The 19,721-nt window shown below is 37.2% G+C and overlaps 1 protein-coding gene and 1 non-coding gene across 2 annotated transcripts in view; one reads left to right on the top strand and one right to left on the bottom strand.

Annotated features, from left to right (window-relative positions):
- Positions 1–19,721, bottom strand: part of CPE (carboxypeptidase E) — an 87,677-nt gene that overhangs the window by 34,066 nt on the left and 33,890 nt on the right. The window lies entirely within an intron of this gene.
- Positions 5,699–5,817, top strand: LOC112483958. Its single transcript, XR_003047830.1, has one exon. It is a non-coding gene; the product is annotated as a 5S ribosomal RNA (ribosomal RNA).

Raw genomic sequence — 19,721 nt, 5'->3', positions numbered from 1 at the left:
CATTTCTAGCTGGCATGGATGAATGAAGAAGAAAAATCTCAATTTGCTAGTAAGCAGATAAAGTGGTAGCAACATTACCTACCTAAAATAAAACCAGCAATGTGAACCTTAGTTGAACAGTCTCTTCCCAGAAATGCCTTGGAATCATCTTTTTAATTCTCTCGAGAAGAAGGCAACTCCAAAGTCAAACTGATTTGTCAAAACATCTTCAGGATGTTATTTTTTCAACCTCATAACTAAAGACTTGCAGCACCAAACATACACCGGTCTCAGAAGCATTAGGCAATGCAACAGAAACTTTTAAAAGGAGAGTAAAGGGCCTCATAGAGCTCCTGAACTTTTCTGCACACTTCGCTGGCGTTGATTCCCTGCGAGAGCCTTGGGTCAAGCCCAGGTCTCCCTCCAAAGATTCTTCCACACAAAGTGTCCTCTTTTGTCCAAGGTTTTTAAAGAAAATTGTGCTCACTTAGAACTCTCTATGTCAGAATCATTTGTGGGCTTACTCACACAGATTTCTCAGCCCCATTCCCAGAGATTATATTTCAAAAGGTCTGAGCATCTGTATTTTTAAAAGGATCTAGAGGTGATGTAGATGCCCTCCCAGGACTGAGAAGGAATGATTTCAGAGGTCAGTGCAGAGAAAGCTTAGTTATGGGGAGGAGTTTGATGACGCTAGCAGAGAGGTGGGAATTCCAATGGCTGAGGGTCATTGGAACACAGACTGAATAAGGTGATAGTTCCTGATTTGTGGGTCATGGACATTTTGAGAATTTGATTTAAGCAAAACTATGAATTATTTTCATTCACATTTACAAAAAGAACCCACAAAATTATGCAAAGATTTTGCAAACTTAAGGAACCTTATACTAGATATTTATAAGTCAGATTCAGGAAAGAGGAAAATTACAGCTGCCATAAGTATCAACATACGCCTGGTACACAGGCTTCTTTTCTGATGCCAGACAAATAGGAAACTATTACATGCTTTTCCTTATGGCAAATAAAGCACAATAAAGCACAGCATCGTGGTAGCAACATTTTACAGTTTTTTAAAAAGCTGAGGGATTAGGGAGTGCGGACCTCTGACCTCAGACCTCGGTGAAACAGACTTGAGTTTGAACTTCAGCTATAACATAATATATCTAACCTTGACTTGAGCAAGTATAGCAAGTAACCCCCTTACCCTAGTCTTAGTATTCTTTTCTGTAAATTGGATTACTGAAACTCTTTTGTAGAGTTGGTGAGAGGATTCAATGAGAAAATATATAGATAAATAAATGAGACATTTGGCACCATGTCCAACAACTACATAGGTAACCAATCAATGGATATAGCATTGCCCATGGCTCACACTGTTAACATAATATGAACCATCTTCCCTATTTAAGACATGTAGAAATTTCCAATAGGATTATGAAGTGCCCCAGGGATTCAAACAGCGGTGGAACATAAGTAGTTTTGGGAAATTAACCTATCCTTCCAGGAGTATAGATAATAATATCGATCAATCCCATATGGCAGACTCCTGAAACTTGGATATGCACGTGAATCACCTGAAGATCCTATTAAAATGCAAGATGAAGTTCCACAGGTCGGGAGTAGGATCTGAGAGCCTGAAGCTCCAATAAGCTCCCAAGGGATACCATGTTGCTGGCCTATGTACCATTCTTTGAGTGTAGAAAGACTATTTGGAACCTTCAAAATCAAGAATGGGGGAAAGAAAGAGCGAGAGACTGACTTTTAATAATGAAAGAAGTCTTTAGAAACTTGAGTGCTTTTTTAAATTTTTGGCTCACTTCAGTCAACTTGAGCACTCATCCACCTAAAGGCACACAATATAATTTTGGAAGCCATTATGTGGTCTCAGGTCTAAGATTCACTATAAATGCTAAACTGCATGACCCAAATAATGTATATTGAACATAATGTTAGATGCAGATAGAAGGTAGACTATTACAAGGCTTACTGAAATAACTCTATCATGCTCCAGAACTATTCAGATTATAAGTGTATTGCTCCTCTCAATATTAAATATGATATTTTAAATTTAAATATACATTAAATAATTATGCATAGTTCTACATATTTAATGTAGTTTTGAATAAATTATGAGTTATCATGTATTCTTATAGGATATATATAATCATATTTTATTTACAGTTCTCTCACTAAAGTACTGTCAAGATTTTTACTGATTGCAACTATTCTAATTTTGCCTCCCACTCCATCTCACCCATCTTCTGTTATTCTTTCATTTATTTCTCAGGACTAAGCCCTTTAGAGACGTTTTTTTCCAATGAAGAGGAGAGGGTAGTAAAATGAGGGACAAAATATCATACAAGTTCAAAGAGATAACTACACTGATACACACTGTCCCTAAGAGAGACTAGAGACTTCTGATCTTATAATACATTTATTAGTTTGTATTAGTATTTTACCTGCCCCTTTTCTTAGGGATTCTTTAATGTTAACTTAAATAAATATTCTATAAGCATTCAAAAGTAAAAAGAATACTGAAATGTTTTCCTAAATAAAATATAAACTACTTGGGTTCAATGAAGAAATAAAAACAGTTACTAAATATTAACTAACCATCTTTAATTTCATGTGTGTTCCAAGTAAATAATATCTACAATCTCAAAATGTCAACATAAAATTTTAAATGAACCTTGTCATTGTTTTCGCTAACAAGTTCATGATCCTTTTAAAGTTATTTAAAATTCTGTATTTGAATGATGAGATACCTTGTCAAAAACATTCTTACTAAAACATATGAATTTAATTTCCATTGACACAATTTCTATCAATAAAGTTGTACATTTTTCTTCACATAGGAGCTGCACTTTTCTTGTTAAATCTGTTCCTGGGTCTATAACTGTGACAGGAATATTTTTCCACTACTATATCTAACTTGTCATTGCTACTATTTTTTAAAGCTGTTAACTTTTTTGTCAAATCCAAAGAAAATACAAAAGTCAGCCAAAAGAAGGTAGAAGCTGAGAATTTTAAAAGCTGTAAAACAAAAATTTATATTTGAAGACATAAACAACAACAACAAAAAACAGTAGAAAGGATAAATAACATCAATAAAATAGAAAATATTCACCCCGATCTCAGACTTCCAGCCTCCAGAACTTAAGAAATAAATGTTTGTTGTTTATAAGCTATCTAGTCTGTGGTATTTTGCTGTAGCACAGATGAATGACTATTATCATAAAACAAAAGACAACAAGCGTTGGTGAAAATGTGGAGCAATTGGAAGTCTTATACACTATTGGTGGGAATGCAAAATGGCACAGCCACTATGGAAAACAGGATGGAGTTTCCTCAAAAAATTGAGAGTAGAACTACCATATGATCCATCAATCTCACTTCCGAGTATTTATCCAAAAGAAGTGAAATCAGAATCATGAAGAGATATATTCGCATTCCCATGTTTACTGCAGCGTTATTCACAATAGTCAAGATGTGGAAACAACCTAAGTGAACATCGACAGGTGAATGGATAAAGAAAATGCGGTATATACACACAGTGGAATATTACTCAGCCTTATGTTTAAAAAGAAGAAAATCCCACATTATGTGACAACATAGATGAACTTTGACGACATTATGCTAAGTGAAATAAGCCAATCTCGGTAGGACAAATACTGCATGATTCCACTTATAAGAGGTATCTAAAATAGTTAAACGAAGAAGCAAACAATAGAATAATGATGGCCAAGGGCTGGGGGGAGGGAGAAATGGGGAGTTTCTAATCAACATGTATAAAATTTCAGTTATGCAAGATGAATAAGTTCTAGAGATCTGTTGTACATTATCGTACCTATAGATAACAATACTGTACCATACACTTAAATTTTGGTTAAGAGGATTGGTCTCATGTTAAGTGTTATTACCATAATTTTAATACAAAAGTGACCAGAGAAAGTTATGCAGCGTTCATTAACAAGGATTTTGTTCTTCAGTTGCTACATCCATCCTGTAATTCACATGGCTATTGCAGCTGAACACTGCCACAGCCCAAGAGGAATCCGTCTACCCGCTGGAGGTTTCTTCCCTCCCCAAACAAAACTGAAGAAAACGCAATGAGGGTTAGGAAGAGAGGATATGGCTGGGGTTGCAGGAACTCTGAGGGCATCAGAGTAGGCAAGTCTACCAAAGAATAACGGGAAGCCAGTGGCAACAACGCCTGTGCTCTACCTCCCCCGCCACACTTGGCCATCATCACCCCCAATGTCCCAACTCAGTCGGCAGTTATTCTCTTTTCTAATTAGTTTCAAACCCAAATGGGTTGACACCTTAAGAAGATGCAGTACCTCTCCTAGTGGTTAAAAATGCTAGCTCTAGAACTGGACAAGCTAGATTTCCACTGATGTTCCATCGTTCGCTAGCTGTGAGACTTTGGGCAAGTTATTTATTCTCTAAACCTCAGTTTCCTCAACTCTAATGTAGGGATGATAATAATAATACCTACTTCATAGACTTATTGGGAGGATTAAGTAAAATAATCTATTAAAAGCACTTAGAATAGTGGCTTGCATGTGTAAATGCCCAGTTAGGTTAGCTATTTGATAATGAAGATGATGAAGGAAAGGGAGGAGGAGAGAGAAGAGAAAAAAAAGCAGGAATCACTCAGCAAATGCCACTTGCTCTACTCCGTGTTCTGGTTTCTACACAGAAGTTATTTCCAACGACTTGCTCCTTCTCATAATTCCTAAGGTCTCAAACACAAAAGATGCCCACAATTTTTTAGTTAGGCCTCTTTAATTGGTCTTTGCTGAGCTCTTTCATTTACTATTCACGCAAGGGTTTATTGAGTGTTTACTCTGTGCCAGGCCCTAGGGTAACGAAGAAAAACGAGGTAGACGTGGACCTTACTTTCATGAAACTTAAAGTCTCCTAGTGGGTTCCAAGTTATAGGACAGCTGTGCCGCCTAAGAGTAATACAGAGGATTCTCTTAGAAATTGACTCAATTACATTTTCACCAGAGAAGAAAAAAAGTGCTTATGCAATGTCTGCCAATTCCTCCATACCCTCACTGCTCAGTAGAACTCCCTGCAGTGGTGACAATTTTCTATATCTGTGCTGTCCTGTACAGTAACAGTGGAGCACTTGGAATGTGGCTAGGACAACTGAAAACTGGATTTTTAATTATATTAAATTTAATTAATTTAAATTTAAATAGCTGTGTGTGGCTACTATCTCGAACAGCACAGTTCTAACTTACGTTTTTTGTTGTTGTTACAATCTGGAACTGAATTTGACATGTTTGTATGAATTCCCTGCATGTCGAGTTTATTTACATCTTAAGAAGACAAGTTTGGGGAATATCAGAAGGAAATCCGTCAGTAGTACTGTGGACACACTAGCACAGCTGCAGTTATATTTATGAGTAAAAATTCACTGTTTTGCCATAGGAAGAAACTTTCCTCACTGGGGAAAAATTTTTAAAGGTTCTGCCAAACCAGAAATGCTATTTAAATTTTTACTTAAATAATAAAAATTTCCAAAAAGAATACTATATTTTGTACAAAATATAGAATACATTTCTTACTGCCCTTTTTTAGCAGAAGAGATGGTCAATTGTTACGAGAAGCATTTACAAAAGTCACTCTAAATTCATCTGCATACCCAGCCTGGGCATCAGCAACATAACCACAGCAACAGCGGTCCTTCTGTTGCGGTCACAATATTGTCTACGGCCATGTCACCCTGAATAAGCTCGATCCCATCTGATCTCGGAAGCTAAGCAGGGTCAAGCCTGGTTAGTACTTGGATGGGAAACCATCTAGGAATACCAGGTGCTGTAGACGTAAAAAATAAAAAAAATAAGGGATTGTAAGCTGAAAAGGTCCTTGCAATCTGTGAGGTCAACCAAGGGTTGCCTCACATACATACATAAATTAAATAAATAAATGAATGAATGAATAAATAAATAAATAACAATGTCTATACATCCTTGATCACAACCCGTGCCCTCCAGCTGGGTATGAAAGTCAAACCTAAAATTTTGAGTGGACTCAGAGACAAAAGAAAATTTTAAAAATATGTAAAGAAAGCCCAAATATGATGGGATAAACAATTGAGAGTAACTGAAACCAAGATGTCATGGAAAATGCCCACCCTGAAAGTTATAAATATGGGTTCTAGACTGCTACTTAGAAAATAGGGTTAGTGAGTATGGAGTTGGCTTAAGAGTGCCCTGAAAACTCAAGTATCACAGCGGTCTGCTCCAGAGGACATTCAAATGATAATATCATTCTTTAGCAAAATGAAGCTGAGTCATTGTCATGTCCAATGTCACAGGAAAGCTAAGGTCCACCAAGTGCTGATAATCAGGCCCCTTCTGTTCAGGATACATATGAGCCGTCTCTTCTCAAAGTCACTTCAGTCCTCTAGATACACAATATTCTAAGATTCTGTATGCTATTCGAGCTATTAAAACAATTTTACTATCCATCAGATAAGCAACCAAATCAAGACTCTTGGGAGTGCAAGGGTCTCAATGACTAATTACTCCAGGGAAACAGTTATAAATCGGGCCATCCTGAGCAAACCAGGATATGAGGTCACTCCAGCGATGCTGAGTAACAGGTGCAAAGGCCCGGGTCTGCAGTCAGGAGACGTTTCAACACTTGTCTTCCTCATTCCGTTTCCCTTTAGATGTGTACTGATGAATTTTCCATCCAGTGACATCTCGCAGTTCCTTTAATGTAACACCATCTTATATTCTTCATTTACTGTTGATATTGGATCGTCAGGGCTGAATTTTTAAAATTTATGTCACACTGACAGCAAATGTCAGTGTGACATAAATCTTAGGTGTACGCTAGCCTCTCTGGGAACCAAGAAGTCCCAGTCTCAGGGGGAACTTTCAAGCACTAATTAGACAGTGCTTATCAAGAGCTCACACGTCACTGAGGAAAACCGCTCAAGGCCTGTATTTCCCAATTGAAGAAACAGAGGCAAAGACAACATGTTCTTGCTAGCTCCTTGGAATTCTCCTGGCACTGAAAATTATGTTTATTAAGGGCTGCGTGTTGTTGTGACACTAACGAGAACTCAATCAGGTTATGAGGAGGATATCCTATAAAGTGAATAAGGCTTAAAGTACATAAGTTGTTATAGAAACCTACCCTTGTTTATTGCCTTGGTTATCATGTAAGTCATGATATCAGTGGCATTTCCCCAAATACTGTAAATCGCACCACTGCGCCAGAACCCAGAGTGTGGGAAGGGGGCATAGGAGTGGCAAGGGGAATCCTGAAACAGGTTTGGTTCATCTCTGCTGCAGACGCATAACTTGGTGATATTCCATTTGCCAATGTCTGTGTTATGAGATGAGCTAAGCTGTTCTGACTTCTGGATGAGTAAAGAGGCAAAGTTATTTTCTATGATGATGAAGATTAACTTTAAAACCACCGTTCTTTCCACCTCCCAGAAATTCAGCACTGACAAAAACGCTAGGAGCCTTACCGGCTAAAGACATTACAGCACAAGCAGCATATTGAAAACTTGGAGAGGATACAAGGGGAAACCAGAAAAACAAACACACATGCGCACACAGTGTTTTTAATAGGAAAAACTAAAACAAAAACAAAAACAAAACCCTAAAAAAAAGGCAAGAAAGGCTGACGTGGAAATCTTATGTGAACCGATACAACAGCATAATTGTATTATGCAAATGAGAGTCTTTGAGCTAAGGTATTAAAATCTTAAAAAATTCTAGAAAGCAAACAAGTTAACTGTAGTTTGTTCATTCATCAGTTTAATGAGCTGATCTGGGAACTGGTTTAGCTTTCTTCTAACTCCTTCCTTATCACCTCAACATTCTTTTATCTAGAACACTGAAGTCTTATCAATTTAAGAAAGCTGTTCTCTTTTCTAATCAGATGGCTATCCCAATCTCATCATATATAGAAAGTTCTAGCAGCTGTAAATATATTTTCTCCTCACTAGTAACAGTATCCCTTTATTGTCAGTCTCTCTGAATTTTTTATAAGAGTAAGAAATGCAGCATGAACCTCCTGTCACACTAAAATATTAGCTATAAGTTTAAAACTGAAGCAAATCTTCAAAGTGATATGAGTCACATGAAAAATTTGCTTCAGCAGACTTCTGTCGCAACATATTGTTCCTTCTTTGTGGATAAATTGGCAATAGAGAACACAGATGGCTCTTCCATGAATAATTTATTTCTAACAATTTAACTAGGAAATGAATTCCTCTTGACTTATAAATCAGAATGATAAACAACAAAGACATGGTCTATTATCCTTCTCCCAGTTAATCCTATGTTTTTTTCCCCACTCCTTCTACCTTATCCGTTTCCCTTTTCACATGATCTTTTTGTTGCCTTACCAAATTTTAAGTTGGCTTCAACCCAAGGCCACCTTTTGGCAATTACCAGACAACTAGTTTTTTTTTCTGTTGCTGTTATTTGGGGGTTTATTTTGGTGGTGGTCATTAATATTAGGTGGGTTACTGATTGGTTCCTTCAAACATGAAGCTGGACTATTTATCCAAAAGCATCTTTAATAAACTAGCCATACGGAGTACTTCTCGTTATTCCCTTTTTTCTAAGTTAGAATTATAAGAGCCAACTTTTCTGAAGGTGTAAGCCTCTTCCTGGCTGCAAATTGAACACTTTTGAAAACTACACTCACTCTTTTTAAAAACACCTGGACACATATTACTCAGGAGTGCCCTGCACCAAATCTGCCCAATGTTCAAGGGACCAGTCTTTGCACTAGGGGTCAGTCTAACAATCTCTACCTCTGTTTTTGGCTGTTAGTGCTCATCTTTGAGTAAGCATTACTCAAAACTCTATTACGAACTCTGCCATGAACTCTACCATCTATGAGCTCCAAGAAGTCCGAAATCAGTTCCATATATTGCCCCAGTCACAGCTACTGACACGAAACTTTACAGTCCTTAATACACATTAGCCTTGAAGCCAGAATGGACCCTTCCACTGCATTAGAACTATTCCAGGGTATGGAGATGGGTGAAAGGTGAAGGAGATTGATTAAGAGATACAAATTAGTAGTTACAAAACAGTCATGGAGATGTTTTATTTTAGCATAGAGTATAGCATGGGGAATACAGTCAGTAATATTGTAATAACTATGTATGGTATCAGATAGGTACTGGATTTATCGGGAGGGATCACTTTGTAAGTTACATAAATATCTAATCACTGTGCTGCACACCTAAAATTAATATAGCATTATATATCAACTATAGTTGAAACAAAAAAATATAAAAATAAAAATAAAAACTATTCCATCTTTTAAAACCATTTTTATTTTAGTGACTATAACACTAATCATGTTTCAAATTACATGTTCATATTATCCATTTGTCTTCCCCACTAAACTGTAGAGTGCACAGGGACAGGGATTATGATTGTTTAATTCATTATTAGGATCCCAACACAGTGACCATCACATAGAAGATGCTCAATAGATACATGTTGATGAAACGGTCAATAGAGGGGGAAATGTGACGCAGCATAACCGTGCCTCAAATAAAGGACAGATGCCCAATTACTTCCCCTACTCCTTCCCCAGAGGCTTCTGGTACTTCCAAATACACCTATTGCTTTGTCCTCACCAAAACGGCCTTCCTAACCTGAAGACTCATGTCTGGAAGAACTCTGAACCACAATACAACCTTCACACATAGATCCAGTGACCTAGCTTTGCCAATATTTCTCATATTCATTTTCTTCTGAACACTCTCACATTCACTACCCCCATCATCGCTCACTGGGTCTATTAAAGTAGCCTCCTACGGTGTCTTCCTGCCTCCAGACTGACTCTCCCCTCTCAGCCATCCTCCAGACGGTCACCAGAGTGATTCTTCTGAAATAGGCATCGGACTCTCCTTCCCCTGAGTAAGCTCCTTTAAAATCTCCTTAGCTCTCACAGGATAGTCTGAAGTCTTTGTAAACTGCATCTAAACTCTAGGTAGCTTATGTTGATTCCCAACATCTGGCCTTCATCCACTCTGCCAGTCTCTCTCTGACTCATACTTCACCCTCAAGCAACGTTAGATCATTTGCAGCTTGCCCCGCACCCTATGCCCTATCGCATCTCCATATGTGTGCATATTGTTCCTTCTGCCTGGATGCCTCAGTCTCCCTTCTTTATCTAGAAACTTTTACTTACACTTCAAGATTCAGCTCAGATGTTAGAGCCTCCTAAATTTTTCCATACCCACTCCCTCTCCCAGATTGGCTACGTGCCTTTCCTCCCATAATATCCAAAGCATGATGACATCATAGTAAATATTATCTTGTCTTGAATTTATATTTACATGTCTTCTATTAGACGTAATTGTCTCAAGCGCCACAACAGTGCCTTCTCTATTTAAATCTCCAGGATCTAGCAGACTGCCTGAATTATTATTTAATAAGTATTGACCAAAAGAGTTTCAGTTTAATCCTCCCCTCATTCCCAGTCCCTTAGAAAACAATAAACTCAGGCGCAAGGAGACTGGCAGAATAGAGCTGATTCAAACAGGATCCAGGCCCTAACCAAAGATGCCTAAAATATTACTCAAATGGTGCCTGAAGTGGACTCCTGCTGCTTTTGCCAGTCCTTTGTTGGGTAAGAGCACCACAATTTCCTCCATTGTCCATCCACGCGACCGAGGCCAATCAGCCAGCTCCATCTCTCTATCTCAGATGGGAGCACGTAACCCAAGCCAGATCAGTAAGACCCAGTTGAGAATTTTTGTGGAAATTATCCTTCTAAGAGAAGTGCCTGTCTGAGAAAGGAGACAAGACAAGCACGGCAATACCCAGGACAAAGTCCTTGGGATCGCACTTTCACTCTGATCCAGCCATGCCTGAAGCCACGTCTATCTGGGATTTGTCATTTCTGTGAAGCAAATACATCCTCTTTTTCCCTAGAGTTGGGCTGTCACTTGCTATAAGAATCTCAATTGTGCCCAACTTAACTAATCACTTGAGATATCAAAGCTTCAAAACCAGACCAATTTTGAATACAAAAAGTAGTAAAGAATAGTAATTAATGAAGGTTATAATTCTACTATATATCAAAATCAAGGTTTTTTTTTTAATCCCTGAATTCCTCTATAATAGTACTGCAGTTGAGGTACAAAAAAAAAAAAGACCATTACATAAATTATTAAACTTGTTTTACATTGGACTGTCTCTAAAATAGACTAAATAGGAAATTGGCTGGACTTTGGAAAACTGTGGCCCAATAATACGTAATGTTATTCTCTAAATGTGTTTTGATAGGAAACAGATGAGACATTTTGGGCATTTTAAGCAGAGTGAAAGCATCACACACTAACCTGAAGAAACTGCTTGGTGGCAGAACTTTAAAGGTGAAGCTCCTATGAAGTCGCATAATGATACAGAGCTCCACTCCAATACAAGGTGGAGTATTTTGTGATACCTGGAATTAGAGGTATCTTTAGTAGCAGAATCTGTAGAGGCCACGGATTTAAGGTCCTTCATCTCTGACCTCCATCCACAGATGGGTAGGGGTCTGGACTGAGCAGAGGGAGCCTTTCACATTCAGCTTAGGAAACCAAACTGTCCTAAGACTCTCATCTACAGCCAGGTGAGCAAACCTCGATTAGGAAATAGACAAGATGGAAGCAAGTCAGGTAATGAGGGAGCAGCTATGAGGGGTGGGTGAGCCCTTGGGGCATGTGAAAATTCAGGTACAGAAGTCAGCTTTATATGGTGATCACGTCCCCAGTTTGGCACATAGGACTGACCACAGATAACGACATAGGGCTCAATCTCCCAAAATGCAGCTCACATGAAACAAAGCAGTTGAATTAGTTTTACTCAGAATGCAAGTTGGTAATTATTAGTTAGAATACGGTAAACTGTAGAGAAATACAGTAATTTTTGTACACCAAGCCTATAGCATACATAGATTAAGGGAAGCGAGTAGAAAAAATATATAACTTATGATATTCATATAGTGCTCTTCAATTTGTAGAGTGTTTTCACATATTATCATATCTGATCATCACTTTACCTTACCACAAGCCTTCAAGATTGTGCAGACCTGGTATTCATAATCTCACTTGACAGCTGAGAAAATTGAAACCAAGTAAAGTAACTTGCTCAAGATCACTTTGCCAGCGAGTTGCAACACTGGAATCCAAATTTGGATCTTCCTATTCCCAAAGTAGATGCCCTCACTGTGCCAGGCTGTTCTCTAAAAAATGCCAAGTGTTCATATAACTAAAAAGTGTTTATTCTGATTCTATAGAAAAGCATCCCTTTCATCTATGATATGCAGATACTAATTATTATCATTTAGACTGCTATATAACCAAGGTTACAAAACCAAAGAACACTATCAGAACCTAGATTCAGAAAAATTACAAAGCTTATTTTAGTACGGAAAAAAAGAATACTATAATAAAAGAACGCAATTGTTTTCCTTCGGGACAAAAGCCAGGAGCCTGACTTAATACTCATACAGTGTGAGCAAATATTAAACAAGAGTCAAGAACTAGATCTTTTCTAAGTCCATGAAAAGGGGTTAAAAGGAAATGGGCTTCTGTATCTGTAGGATATGGGTTAGAAATGGAGGTAATCACAGGGCTTTTAAAAATAGAGTAGATATTATGAGAAGGATTATGAAAGTTCTTTTCTTCGTTCAAAGATTTATTTAAAAATAGATATTCTATGTCTAAAATGATTTGAGAATGGTTCTGCCACAAGATCTTTGGAATAGTCTAGATCAGGGTTTAGCAAACTACAGTCTATGGTCTGGCCCCTGATTTTTGTAAATAAAGTTTTATTGGAACACAGACATGCCTGTTCATTTATGTATTACCTATGGCTATTTTCGAACTACCATAAAGCCAAAAATAATTATTATCTGGCCCCTTAGAATAAAAGGTACATGAAGGCCTTAACGGAGTAAGAGTGAACAATTATGAACGTTAGCTACTTCTGTGTAGGACTGGCCAGTCAATCTACATTCCTCTGAGGTTCTATTTGGGACTTAGTAAGTTTAAACTACCTATAAGAAATTCAAGTTAAAATATACTATGCTAGAGTTCAGAGAAAAGTCTCTGCTGAAGTTACACAGGCAGTCTTTGCTTGGCACAGATCCAATGTGGATGAATGTCAGCTACCACAGTTTAGTTAAATAATACCAGTCTCCAGAAACACGGCTCAAATTTCAGTAACCATGGTATATTAGATGTGAGTCTTTGCATAAAGTGTGAACATATCACTGTTAGCTCTTCAGTTCACAAATCATGGCCTAAAATAACAGATGTCCATCGTGATTAGTGACCAATCAGGTCATTTCTTTTAAAGTCTGTTGGTGATGGGTCACACGTCTGTCATTTGGTTCAAGGCAGACAATAAAGCAGTTGTATTACCTTCTTATCTCACAGAATAAACTCATATAACATTTTATAGAAATGGGTAATTAAAAGAGGGAATTGGCCAATAAATATGGAATTTCAGGAAAGAAATCAAAAGTAATAATGCACGAAGTGAATTCAAATTGAATGCAAATAGAGTTATAGAAAAAAAAGCCAGTTATAGAAATACTGGCACTGCTACCATCTGAGAGACTTTAGATATGCAACCAGAGAAACTTACCGACATAAATGAGGAAAGTAGTAACAAAGAAAGGGATAAAGATGTCCTAGAGAAAGTGATGCTAGCCAAAAAAAAAAAAGAAAGAAAGAAAGAAAAAAAAGAAAAGAAAACTTCACGTGAAAGGAATTTTCAGAGATGTTCCATGACATTGAAAAGGATAAAATGTTGGAAGCTGATCCCAACTTAAGATGGAATATGACAATTTGCTGAGGCATTGAAAAGATCCTCATTCTGTACCATAATTTATACAAGAAGGAGGAAGCAATCCCTGTTCAAACTATTCTAGATATGTTTCTTACAAAGAAATAAAACAGTAATTGTTAATGGCTTTATTTTTTTATTAAAGTTTTAAGTTACAGTGTACTAAATAATACTAGGCTTACAATTTTTTTCATTTCCCTATATATTTCTAATTAAAATAAGAGATTTTAATAGTTTAACAAAAAGTTTTAAAGATTGTAATTTTTCCCAGTGATAATGAAGATTGCTATGCAAGGTTTCAGTCTGTGCAGTTATTTTTACGGTCCTACACTATCATGCAATGTGAAAACTATCCACATATTTAGGCATCACTCACATAAAAGTCGCATCTAAAGTCATGAAACTGTATTAGACCACCTAGAAAAATGTGTTTTCAACCACAAGTTGTGGCTCTTTAAGTGAGTAGTGACATCAATTTAGTGGGTGTGAAGAGAGTTTTGAAATAAAATAGGAAAGAGAAGAGAATATATCAAAGTATATTGTTTTATGAAGAGTCTGTGTGTGTGTGCGCGTGTGTGCACGCACGCTCAGGAATATTGTAAAATGTATTTTTTCACTGCATAGGGATCAAAACAAGTTTGAACATCACTGACTAACAAATGTATGCAAACAGAGAAGAGGTTCAAGGACAGAGTCCTAGAGTACTCTAAAAATCTGAGTTTGGGAAGTTGAAGGGAAACTATAAAAGATAGCAGAGAAGAATCAGCCAATGAAGTAAGAGGAGAACAAAAGGAACCAAGCCCTGGAAGCCAAGTAAAAAGTGTTTATTATAAGAAGGAAAGAATGATCAACGAGGTCAACTGCTGCTGCCATTACCATTGTATTTAGCAACTTGGACACTGATGATCTTGATAATGATGGAAATGATAACCTTCAGTGGTGTTGCAGAAGCAAAAGTTAATTGGAATGATTCAAAACAGAAAGCAAAGGATCAAAAACAAAGATTTTGCAGTAAAATGGCACAGATTGATATTTAAAATGTGTAAGGAACATGACATCAAAATGAATAAATATCAGTATACATGGTATCATACATGGTATATAAAATATGTTTAAATTTATGTATAATAATATTTTTGTTCTCCTAGTCCTTTAATGAATCATAAAGCTAAAACTGCACACAAGAGATCATGGTCCTCATATGCAGTCTAAAACTTATATGCCATTATTACAAAACAAAAATTTCCTATTTTATTTTCCAAAACTTTGAGGGATTGTTAACATTTTAAATCATATTTATAATTACTTCCTATGATTAAACAGCCCATAACATGTTCCTTTACTGAATTAATTACATGACTACGTTTTATGAACGCAAACTCGAGCTTTTATTCTTTCTTCTTTTGTTTCTCTGAATTACTTTCCAAGATATGTTTTCTCCTGTAACCTGAAAGGCATTAGCATTTCAATTCTCCCAGAAAGCCATTATGTGCAAAATCAATGTCCTTTTTCATTTCATTAAGTTTCTCCATCTTTTTCCTATAGTATTAGCCAACTAGCTCCAAAGATTTTGTATTATCATGACTGAGTTATCAGGTGTTACTGCAGGCTCTTCTTCCAGCTTATATCCTATTGGCAAGTTCCCCTTCCTTACCCCCAGGACCTCATATCCATCAAGAGCTTATTAAATACAATGTTCAATGTAACGTAAGCCAGGTGGGCACTGTGACGTCATAGTGCCGTAGTTTCACTGAGTTCTTTGGGTGCTGGACGTCAGGAGCAATAAGAAAAAGGGCACACAATATTTAGCATTGCGTTGAGGCGTATGAAACTGCCTTTTTTGTAGGTCAAGAATAGTGAAACGTAGGCAGTTTCATATGGCTTGGCCTAAAAGTTTTTCTTGCAAAATCAGCGTGCCCCCCGTGGCTGCTAGTCAAACCTTACAATAATCTCTATTTCACTTTGATTCTCTGATTTGCAACAGTCTCTCTAATATCAATTTTCACATTACAGGTAGAGATCATAGACTTAAATTTATTTCACAAATGTTCTCTAAGTGCCCATGACACAAGGAACAGGATTAGATGCTGGGAATTCACAGCTGAAACTTCAGACATGTTGCCTGACCCTCAGACGCTACAGACGAGCAAGGAGCTAAATGTCAGAGAAACAATCACACAAGTATTTATTCAATTGAAATTGAGATAAAAGTTATGAAAAAAAGTATAGACATAGCAGAAGAACCTAAATTAGTCTTTTACGAAGGATAGGGAAGGCTTCCCTGAGAAAATGACATTTAAGCTGAGAACAGAAGGTTGAGTGGGAGTTAAGAAAGTAAAGTTTTCCACAGAGAGGAAAAACAGCTTGTGTAAAGGCCCCAGATCAGGAAGGAACCTGAAGCTTTCAAGGACCTGAATGAAATGAGGTCAATAGGACTGGATGGAAATGATCATGGAGGAAGGAGCTCAAGATAAGCAGAACAAAGAAGCAAGACATTGCCAGTTTATTCTTATGATCAGTGGGAGGCACTTAAATAGTTTTTAGCAGGGATCTAACATGATTCAATTCTCATTTAAGGAGGATCCCTAGCCCCATGGTAACTGTGGTTAGAATATCAAACACTGCTACTGTTTACTTTGTAAATAAAGTTTTATTGGAATACTACAACCAATTCTTCATGAACTGGTTCTGGCTGCTTTCTCTTTCAATGGCTGAGCTGAATAGCTGAGACAGAAACCACAGAGCTGGCCAAGTTAGAAATATTTATTATTTGGCTCTTTACAGAAAAAATTTGCAGACCCCTGGTGTGGAGAATGAATGGAGGAGCTCAGATGGCAATAGAGAAGTCAAGAGATCCTGTGGTGGTCAAGGCAGGAGATGTTGTTGGCTTGGACCAGGAAAGAGGTGGGGGGTCATGGACAGTGGTGGACAGATGTGAGAAAGATTAAGAAGTAGAACTGACAGGGCTTGCCAGTGGTGGGGTGAGACAGAGTAGGCATCCAGAGTGACTTCTAAGTTTTTGGTAGGAGATGCAGGGAGATGTCGGGTGCCATCACTTAGGTAAAAAAAAAAAAAAAAAAGTCTAAATAGATTTAAGGGAGCAGATCAGGAACTGGCCCTGAACTTTAGAGATAAATGAGAATAACCCATGTGGAAGATGCGACTCTATCATCTGTGCCCAGCATGACTATATACAGCTGTGCTGACAAAACACTGTATGAAGGAAGACAGATGCAAACAAATCTCCCTACGCCAATGAGCGTTTCATTTTTTTGAGTACTTAAAATGTTTTAGAAGTGCCTTTGTCTTTCCAGACCTTCTTTTTCTCTGGCACCATCCTGATAGTCTTACACTCATTATTTCATTTTCCTTCTTTTGAGGGGTGGCGGGGGGAGGTGAGTGACAGAGAAAAGAACGTTTTTGTTTTGTTTTTTTATTTACTACATTCACGTCTCTTGCCTTTGTTACCTATGTTCATTATTAACAATTGCAACAGATAAATATGTGTACTTTATTCTGTAAAGCCTTCAATATACTTCCTTCCTTTTGGATCTTTTCTCGTATACATGTGCATTCTTATTACTCTCTGAGAACTTTCTCACCCTTTATCATATTTTAATGTCTGCATGTTCAAAAAAAATCTAATCACTTTCACATATCCCTGCCCCAAATTCCAAATTCTTCAATGTTTAATTTCAGGTACCACCATTATGTCATACAGAAAAAGCAAATTCTTTCCATTTCAGATGCCTCAAACTTCTAAGGAAGCAGCATGTTGTGGTGGAAAAAGCACGGTCTTTGTCAGAAAAATTCCACCTGTTATTAACTATGCATCCTTACTTAATGGGATTATTACAAACTGCTTCATAGAGAGCTCTAGAAATTAAATGTAGAGATTATATATGGAAAGTACCAGCCTAGTGCCCTCGACAGATTTTCTTGCCTCTCTCCCTTTCCCCTTCCCTCTCTTACACAGAAAGATAGTCAATTCTTCTAGTCCTTCCCCCTTTTATGCAAGAATGACTTTGTTGTATTAATATGGCTAAACCACAGCCAGACTAGTAGGGAGCAGATGCAAAAAACAATGCTGAAGCTAACCCAAGTGGCATAATGTAAGTGTGGACAGTGGAAAAGAGAGGTATCACATTAGGACAAGAAAGTCCTACCAGAGCACATATTCATAGGTATGGAGAAAACACCACAGCTGAAGCTTGGTAGAAATATGGCTCCTAGGTCAATATAAGGTGATCTAAGGAAAGAAAGGCAGGAGGCTGGGAAAAGGCAGAAACATGTTGGAAACTCACTAGGAATGGGGCTCAAGGTGCACTCCAAAGTGAGCTGGCTTAGCAGGGAGGTGGGGCCAGGTGCTGAAGACCTGTCTTTGGAATGATCACAAAATATCCGTTCAGGTGAGGCAAGTTTACAGGAAAAGGACAGTGTAGGGTTGTTCAAGAGCAACTATCAAAGACAGAGTCTCTTGGAAGGGCAAGGTGCTGCACCAGTAATAACGAGATGGTGCCTCAGGCCTTGCCCATGGTCCCATTTAGTTCTCAGTTTACTCTAGACTGTACCAGCGTTCTTCAACCTTGGTGTCTTCAGATTAAATGCAAACATTTAATTTAAATCATTTTCTGGTTGTTCTTTTTGCTTTTTCTGAAATATAACTTCCTCGCCCTAAATTTCACTCTCTCTTAGTAGGCCTGAAAATATACATCCTTAAATAACTTTCTGTTTATATTTCTTTCATAAGGGATATTTTAAGTATAAAAATCACTTTCATATAGATCGACATTTTTTTCAAATTCAAACACAATATTTTACTACCACACAGTTTCAACTACCAATTATATTCTGAATTTCGGAAAGTCCTTATCCTCTTTCTTTTGGGATTTGTGCTAGAAATGATGAAACGTAATATTAATTGGCAATACTTTTAATCTGTTACCTTCAAAATGTCACAGAAATGGGATCCTGCAGAATATATCTATAAACATCATTCTGAAATCCCACACAAGCATTTAGGTTTGGAATCAAGCCCAAAAAAATATTTTTTATTATTTTTTTGGTCACATGTTGTTTTGCATTGCTTTTAAAATTTTTTGTGCAAAGTGACATTTTCCTCTCAGAGAACAAGAAGGTCTTGTAGTAAGTATGACTAAGATTATTTCTTCCAAAAATCAAGTCAACACATGCAATCAATTTGGCCACATGTGGTTACTTGCAAGCAGTAATTTTTTTTTTTTTTTTAATGAAAACTACCTCTAGGCTATGTGATTTCTGTAGCTATTAAAAACTGGTTAAAAAAAAAAGACTATAATCAATCCATTTTAAAGAGCACAGTATCAAAAATAATAACATTATTTCTAATTTTTTATCTTGTCACTCAGTTTGAAACAATCAGAAATTCTCCAGGTGCATAAAAATTACCTGCAGAATGACTCCCAACACAACCATGGCTGGCCTCGTGCCAGTTGAGGTAATGACTTCCCTAGGGATTAAATGTTAACCATAAAATTTTTCTTATCTAATTGTTCATCATATATACGGCATGAAAAAATAACTCAAAAACATAAGCACAGCATAAACAAGAACTTGTAATTTCTTTCTTATAAATTTGAAGTGTTGGTAACATGACAGAAGTTTAATACTTTTTAAAGTATGTGTGAAAGAACAAAGAATCTTCTCAATATACTTATTCTGGTAATAATTTTGTATAGATCTGATGCAGGAAATTGTTAAAAATTTTTAAATTAATGACCTTCAAAGAATCACAACTCCCTGAGTCCACATGCTAGTGTAGTTCCCTCTGGCCTGCTGGAAAAACCACAGCCTGCATAGTCAGACATAAGTGAAGCCATTTGAACCAGCCAGCTTCTGTGTGCTCTGGTAAGGCTA

This window comes from Pteropus alecto, unplaced genomic scaffold, assembly GCF_000325575.1.
Source record: "Pteropus alecto unplaced genomic scaffold, ASM32557v1 scaffold166, whole genome shotgun sequence".
In the NCBI taxonomy this organism is placed as follows: domain Eukaryota; kingdom Metazoa; phylum Chordata; class Mammalia; order Chiroptera; family Pteropodidae; genus Pteropus; species Pteropus alecto.
Note: the sequence above shows the minus strand (reverse complement) of the source record. Positions and strands in the feature narration are given on the sequence as shown.